The sequence below is a fragment of the Asterias amurensis genome, chromosome 16, assembly GCF_032118995.1.
Source record: "Asterias amurensis chromosome 16, ASM3211899v1".
NCBI lineage: Eukaryota > Metazoa > Echinodermata > Asteroidea > Forcipulatida > Asteriidae > Asterias > Asterias amurensis.
Window position 1 is genome coordinate 178617 of NC_092663.1, and position 9007 is coordinate 187623.

Sequence of the window (9007 nt, forward strand, 5' to 3'; positions counted from 1 at the left end):
GTTTGCCTCAAAATTGCGTGGTTTTCCTTCTACTGTGCGAACTAACATGGTCGGCCATTTATGGGAGTCAAAATTTTGACCCCCATAAATGGCCGACGTGTTAGTCGACGAGGTAAAAGGAAAACCACGCAATTTCGAGGCATGTTTGTGTGGATCATTGTATTCTACTTTTACAACATCTTTCTACCCATATGCATTTTATAAAAAACGGTTACAAACGCTTTTCAAAGACCAACTCGACCGATCCAAGGCAACGTGTTCCTTTAATTACAACACCTGGTATAATTTACAAGTTTATTTTTTATTCTAAAAATAATAATTGCATCATTGTGCATTTCAATACACCCTATCATCGTTACATGACATTATATACTTTGTGGTTTATAAGACGGCTAACTTGATGGATGCCACAGATAAAAGATTAAAATAAATCATAAAACAACTGAGAGACAGGGTAATACTTGTTTGAAAATAGTGTTTCAATTGTCTTATCACATTAGACGTATTCCAATATCTTTATGTATAATTTTACAAGTATAAGTTTACACGTACATCATTGCATTTTCTGGAACACCTCATAACAAAATGATGTTTGTTACTGAAATGGTTGCAAGACAGCACTTTGTATACAAAGATCTTGACTCTTTTTGATATAACTTTTCCTAGTGTATTTTAATCAAAACATCATTACCAAGACACATAGTATGGTTTTTATGTTCAGCTGTGTATTTATTTACATCTTATCCTAGGGTCCCTTTTACCATGCAAAGTGTTGAAATTAAACGCAGTGCAAAATATTGTTACTTATTATTTCAACCCTGTTTAGATGTAAACATTTTACTGGTGTATTGTTTCAACCCTGCAATTTATGATTAAAGTTGACCAAGTCTTCCACAAATCAATTTACAATGTACTTTAAGGTTTTGCCAACTAATTCAATTTGTCAAAGTCCTCCATGATGACAATTGTGAAACATATATTGTACCCAGTAGAGTACTGAATCCAACCTAGAGTTTACCAAGTCCTTCATGGGTGTAAATACACACTTTATCCATCCGACATTTGACTGGGTTCTTCTTGGTAGCCATTATAGGTACAACAATGAGTCAAGTCTATAATGGTTTATAACCGAACTGAATCCATGTTGGCTGCACCATGTGCTTGTATATCATTCAATATGCTCATGTGTGTGTGACTGTTGTCTAACTGTGTACACCACCCCGCTGAAAAAGATGTAGAGCACAGTCAAGAACACTAGCGTGAGTAATATACCAGTGGGTCCAAAGCCGGTCCAAAGCCAATAAAAAGCCAAAGAGTCAGCGAGAGCAGTACCAGCTTAGCTAGAGTGTAGTAATTAGCTAGAAAACGAAGACTCAATCTTGGATTGCATGTTTGTTGTTGAGGGGAGGCACGGTATGGGGGCGTTGGAATGGGCGTCTGTCTATGGGTTGGGATTGATGTAGACGCAGTGAAGATCTGCTTAGCTAAAGCTCCACTGAAATCTGCTCGATGATACACCTCAAAGACTTTATCATCAAACTAAATAAATGAGAAAACACACAAGCATATGGGTTTAGTTTAGTTCTCAAATTGAAGTAGACTTTACAATGAAGAAAGTTTGTTCCATAGCAGTTTGAACAACTAACCAAACTACAATCTTATTAGATAGATTCATTCCCTCATTACTTTTCACTTTAAAGGCAGTGGACACTATTGGTAATTGTCAAAGACTAGTCTTCACTGTTGGTGTATCTCAACATAAGCATAAAATAACCGGTCGTCGAATTTGTGAGATGATAATGAAAGAAAAAAACACCATTGTCACACAAAGTTGTGTGCTTTTTGATGCTTGATTTCAGGACCTCAAATTCTAAACTTGAGGTCTCGAAATCAAATCCGTGGAAAATTACTTCTTTCTCGAAAACTACGTCACTTCAGAGGGAGCTGTTTCTCACAATGTTTTATACCATCAACCTCTCCCCATTACTCGTAAAAGGTTTGTTTTTTTTCCCTGGAGGGGGAAATTTATTCAAGTTTCTTCAATGTACAAAGCTACCCAAACTACTGGTAAAACCAACTACTTATAGAACGATACTAAGAGAGAAATGGCAAATTGCAAAAACAGGAAGTAATAGGTTTTATGATGATAATTATTTTGAGTAATTACCAATAGTGTCCACTGCCTTTAAATCTCTCCGTCACACCCTTCAGAACATTCAAATGAGGATTATAGTTACTGGCACAACATGGCCGATAGGCCTAACCCTAGAACAATAGTTTGGGTGTTGGTTCTAAATCCCAATATTAAGACTCGTAAGCACGACCCTTGACTTAAATTGATCCCAGTCACCAAGTTAAATGGGATTCTGCGCGGTCAGGCAGGGTTCTTGTATTTAAATTAAGTTTAATTGAACAACATACTTGACAGTACACATTGCTAGCTCATTAGTAGCTCCTGTCAGATCAGTCAGATAATCATCAAATCAATCTTACCGTTGTGTTGAAGTTTGACGAGAGTGCATACAGCTTGCGAACAATCAAAGCTTCTGATTGGCTGAAGTTCTGGGTCACCTCGGTACGCGATCTCAAACTTTCGTAGTTTATTCATCATCTATGGATATTAAACAAATTAGATTCGATGTAAGACCTCACCGAAGTTAAAACCAGAGAAATACTTTCTCTAAAATACTGTCAAAGTTCAATATGGCATTGAAAGGCTGTTGTGTCCTTGGTTAAATACAAGTATGCCCTCTATTGTTAAGGTTGTTTGGGTTACGCCATCTTGGATGGTGGAGCCGTTCACATGACATGAGGTGAACATGATAGCATACTGTTTACTATCTTCTGCGTCCTTGTGAGTTCCTTACTGACTACACTACAAAGGCCCTAATAAATCACTTGCTTATTTACATTAAAGCAAGCAAATGTACATAAATCTTTGGAAAAAACAAACTTTTTCATTTATAATCACAAAACTGTGACCACCTTCACAGGTGACTTTATCACAAAATGGTTACTGGGTACATAATTATGAGAATAATACTTTTCAAAAATCCATCAATGTACAATTTCTTACTATTTTCCTGAAGTATGAATGTATTAATGGCGCTAGTATTGATTGTTATGGCAACAAGCTTTTAAGAATAATAACTACTTGCCTGGAAGCGACCCTTAGGACTCAACTGTCCATTGACACAATGTGGTGGTTGGCCATTCTCGTTAATGGCTGTACTCCCTTTGGATCCACCATTTATTGACTCTTCAAGCAGTGACGGTGCATTTACCTGCAAAACCACAAATCATTGATTCTCATTACACTGCTTGAAAACTGCACTTTAGTAATGTGTTTAAAAGTTACGGCAAGGAGGCCTTATACTCAGTGTTGTATGAGATTAAAGACATTGTTATGCAATTCGCCAGACACACAAGGCCTGAAGGCCACTTCAAGGTGTGGGCTACAATTATTTGTTCTTCCAGGAGGTCTTGCCACCTATTCTTAGGGCTGAAACAGGGTTACCCCCTTTACAGTCCATACGGATGTACATAGGCTTAGGTATTCTCAATCAGAAGCCTGGCTGGTAGAGCAAAAAGCACTCCCTCCCCAACTTTATGTAGCAAGTGTCTTGACCGAAAGTCGAACCCACACTCTGCTGATCAAACACCAGAGCCCGAATCCGACGCTCCCAACCGCCAGGCCATAACACGCCACAATATTAATGTTACCTGTTTGCAACAAAGCTTCTGTAATTCAGTTTGACATGATGGAACTGCATACAGTATCCAAAACAATTGATACATTTAATTACCTGAAATACTTTGGAGAGAAAATCCTTTGTATATTCCAAGTATCTACACAACTTGTTGGTGTCTACTGGCCCAATATCATCCTGAAGCTGAAGATGACCCTGTGACCTTTGACCTCTAGATGTTGGGTCACTGAAGGTACTTTGTGAAAACCAAGACAAGAAGCCCTCTCCATCATTGGTGACCGGTGTGTAACTTAAGTTGGATACTGACATGTGATCTGAGCTTGGTGAACATTCTGTAACAATCTCTCAATCTAGCAAAGTTTTAGAATAATATACAATTGTCGTCATGATTGTTTGCGGGAGTTAAATATGAGAGAACTTTATTGTGCAAGATGCCCTTAAGCCTATTTTAACAAATTGAGAACATATGGTTCCATTTGAGAGCCAGTATGAAAATAAGCTTGGTTTCCATCAAGGAATAATCCTGAAAGATACAACAACGATTGTTTATTGGGTCTCATTGTCGTTTTGATAGATACAGTACAGCCCTTAAATTACCATCAAGGCACGCAGGGGAAAAGAGGGCTGTAACGAGCTATTATTACCCCCATCAATGCACACGCCTCGCTGCGAGCGAGTGAAACGGGCTCGAAAGGATTGTCTTTTTGAGACGGGTGTCTTTGTGTTGACTGGTGCAGATCACTGACCCTCGTTACACAAGAAACAACGATTAAGCCCTGCAAGGCACCCAGGGACAAACCATGTTAAGATCAACTTTTTGTAAAACTTTTGGTAAACATGAGCATACATGGTTTCTTAATTGAACAAAGAAAGAGCCTGAATACTTTCCTATAAAGAAAACCCTTGTTTTGGTTCAACAAATCTGAATAAAAGAAACACAGCATTTCTATATTCAGCCTATTATACATGATGAGCCACAAGGAAAACTGACTAGGTAAAAATGTAGTTATAAATAAATTTTTGTTTGAGTATAAGAAACATGAACTCAATGAACCCTCAAACTTACCAAAGCTTTGACATGATTGCTGTACAGTGGTGTATACATGAATCCAGGGGTCTCAAGCTCAGCTACTTGGCAGCCCAAGTCAGGTACAGATGGATTAGGCTTAGGGGTCAGGAAACTACTTCCATATGAAGCAGATTGGCCATGATGTGGTGAACCATAATCCTCATAAAGACTTCTCTCGGCTAGTAAGAGGAATATAATAGGATATGAAATATATGAATGAGATGGCCAGGATGATGATAATACATCAATACACAAATTGCACTGGAATCACAAGGGCTTGATTTACAGTTAAAGGCACTGGATATTTATGGTAATTTGCTCAAAATAATTGTTAGCTATCTTACTTGTTAGCGCTCAATGGAAGGATGTTGATAGTTTAAAACATTGTTGGAAACGGCTACCTCTGAAGTAACGACGTTTTGAGAAAGAAGTTATTTCTCACACACAAAATTGAATTTGATTTTGTACACCTCAGCTAAGGTCTCGAAATCAAGAATCTGAAAGCACAAAATTGTGCGACAAGGGTGTTTTTTCCTAATCCTTAGCACCATGTATTGGTTTTAATGGTGCTACGGCGCATTCAGCAATCACAGCCAGGAACACTAGGGCGAACCCCTTCTCTTTTCAATAAGTGCACTGGGTTCTTTTTCAACTGTATCACTAACTATGTAGGTCTCTCACAAAGTACTTCAATGTCCAATCAATGCCTTATAGTCTCTTACCATCTTTCTTCTGTATTGGTTTGTCCTTCTGAGTTTCTCTCATGTTACCTCTTGGAGATCTTTCTGTTTCTACAGATTGATCTACATAGCGCCATGGCTGGATATAACTCAACTGTAAATGTTGAACATTTGCTCGTCTGCTCCAATGGTGTTTTTTTAAGCCAAAACTTAATCAAGTGAATAAGCTATAATTCTGAAAAATTACACACCATAATTATTATGTTCCCAGACTGTTCTACCTGTACATGTACATACCTGTCTAAAGGTTGAATCCAGAGGCCAGTTGTCAAATCAATGTCATAGAAATACGTCCAATTTTTTCTTGATGAACTGTGGAATCGCATATCTATCGAATGAAATAAAAAAGCTGAGGCATTGCAACAAAAATAAAAAGTAATTTGATAAATAATTGTGTTTTAGATATTGACCAAAAAATAGGGAGACTGTCAACGTAGGGCTAGATAGCTCAGTTGGTAGAGCGCCGGTACGTTAATCTAGAGGTCGTTGGTTCGAATCTCATTCTAGGCAATTTTAGTTATTCAACCCCAAATCAATCAACAAATATTTCAGTACCTCATTAAAAAAAAAAATATGGTTTGTTTTATTTATAACATGTTTTCTTATTTTTACAAACCTGTGTTAAACATAATGGCAGGAAGATTTCTTATTTGAATTTTATAGACTGATTTCTGCATTTCTTTGAGAAAATCACTGATTTTTTTTTTTTACCTCTTGAATTCTTCCAGTTGGTCTTGTTCAGGATGTTGGTATGCAGATAGTGCTAATGGTGGCTGCGCTGAGTTCACAAAGAAATGTAGATGCTTCACCAGGATTCGAACCACCCTCACATGATCTGAGCTAGGAATGTAGTTCTCCTATTGTTAAACAAAATAGTGCAACATTACGCTTTTGAAAATTAAATTTGTACTTTTTGTTGTGTTTTGAAGAACACATCAAAACACCAACAGTTAAATAATTAGACTCCATTGTATCTGTATGCTTATTCACCATTTCTATAAATAAAGTCCTACACATGAACACAAAATACAAACTTTAATAATTGCTACCCTTGTGATAGATTGTTTGATAACATCAAATAAACTGTACTGTAATGTAAAGAGAATGAATATGTCACAAATGACCACAAATATACCACACTTTCCTCCCCTGGTTTTGCATGATTTTTTTATTGGCAAGGAAGATGTGCAACTGCTATCACACACAAAAAAAGTCAAAATCTAATTTTTTTTTTAGCTGCTTACTCAGATGAATTTAGGAGATCATAAAGATTAAAGTATGACTTCTAAAATTTTTGTTTACCCTAGCGTGTTGCCTGAATCCTTGTTTTGATTGTAGCATATTCTGATTTAACCAGAGCTCTCCCAATGCTTGTAGAAGTATCTCACTGCGCCATGTTTCTCGACTGCCTGACTCCATCTGTGATGATTGGTTGAGATTGAGTAAAGGTTGATGATGTTTACTACCAGTGACCTCACTACGGAATAGTTGGTTGTGCTGTAACTCACTGGAGTACCTGCATTCAAACAAATCACTCTTAACCTGAAACTGTACTTATCATGTTTTCATAATTTGAAACAGAGAAATATTTTCAAAATTGTAATTGAATTTGTGTACAGAAGTCTCTTGTGTTAAGATCAAGTTTTTTATATTCTATCAATCAACTATATATCGTTGCTTCCCCGTCTTCACGATTGCATCAAATGCACGTCTTCCTAAAATGCCCTCTATCGGCTGCTTCACCTACCTCACCACTCACGTCACACTTTGACTCCCTACGACCCTAACATTTTATCTGTTGTATTCATCATAGTATTCATCAATCGCACTCAATACAATCAAGTAGTATAGTACGACCAGCTATTTTCTTCCTCCATGCTACGACCAAGTTACTTAAAACGTACGTGACCGCGACTCCGCCTCCGCGGAGGCACAGATAGAGCTCCGAGTGTACCTGTATTCTATAGTTACTCCCAATTTTCCTGTTATCCTACTGAAAACACATGACACCAGGATATTAATAATAATGCACTAGTGATTAGTAGTACTATAGTACCAAAAATCAATCATTTTATAAATGTTTGTTTGAGCATAACCAACGACAGGAAACTTTATTCTCAGCATGATTAAGCCTGATGAAAATACAGACCGTGAGTAAACTGCATAGCTTCTGTCACCGGTGCAGCTTGCACAATCTCGCGGTAAACGGGAATCAAAGTTGGGGACCGACAACATATGACTATAATTATGAGGGTCGATAACGTATGACGCTACGATAGAGTTTAGAGGCGTAGACCAAACCAAAGAGAACGCATTTAAAAGTAGCCTCTCTCGGGCGGACGGCGGAATGAATAGCTTGACTTGTGTGCTTTAGTTACTTCATAAATAATACTTTACACAGATATTAACAGTAAAAATTGTCAACTTACTCATTTTGTACTTCCCGCGATGTTCACCATCTTGGAATGATCACGGAATGCAATACTAAACAAAACTAGTCTACAGAGGGCGCTAGCCAGAAATTAACAGGGCCCTATTAATTCTGGAACTAATAGCTATTTTGGGGGGTTTATCAGAATAAGATGTACAGCTTGTGAGTGGTATCCAGCTTATTTCTGCTAAGCAACAATTCTATGAAATAATGGGCCCTGGATACCAAGCCACCTAGGTCCCAGGGAGGGGAGGGGGAGGGGAGGGGAGGGGAGGGTGAGGGGAGGGGAGGGGGAGGGGGAGGGGGGAGGGGAGGGGGAGGGGAGGGGAGGAGCAAACTCGGAAAAATGTTCAGGTCCTTGGGAGAATAGAGATCCTTTTTGACCATTAATATTGCCTTGCCAGGAAAAGCCCTGGATTAATAATGTTATAGTATTTATAATGTTAACAAGTTGACAATTTTGGTAACGCTTCTCAGGTTGTGTATTATTCAGCTTCCTGTGTGGTAGAAAGTTTTTGTTATTGCGGTAGATGCATGGTTCTACGAAGATATTAGTAGTTTTCAGCCAAACATAGTTTTCGGCAAGAGTCGGCCCATACCAAGGGGATCACAACCGTCCTCAAAGCCGACGCAAAGGCAGATGAGGCCAAATAATATCATTACCCTCGCAGAACCATCCGTCATCTAAACTGACAACCCCATTAAGATTCGCTACAGAGTTTTGGCGACATAAATCTCAAAAGTATAAGAAGCATAACGCGTTAACACTTCTCAGACTGTGACGTCTCCCTCCTGACTTCTAGAGACAATTGCTATGTCAAATGCTTTGGGGCAAGCTAATGTGATATATTAACCGACTCTTAGTCGTTTACCGTTTAGAAGCAGCTAGTGGGCAACTTGACCAGAAGAGACGTTGTTGTGCTGTTTGGGCTTTGTTGGGTCGCCAGACAGCCTCTTGATGGTGGACCAGGCTTTCTTGCTGTTATGGGTCATGTTGACATTACTGATGAGATCTTCTCATGATTTACGGCGAGAGCTTATCGCGGGAGCTTATCGC

At 38.4% G+C, this 9007-nt stretch overlaps 1 pseudogene; it reads right to left on the reverse strand.

Moving 5' to 3' along the window:
- Positions 1-28: 28 nt before the first annotated feature.
- LOC139948796 (sphingomyelin phosphodiesterase 4-like) lies at positions 29-4954 on the reverse strand (annotated as a pseudogene).
- Between the last annotated feature and the right edge of the window lie 4053 nt (positions 4955-9007).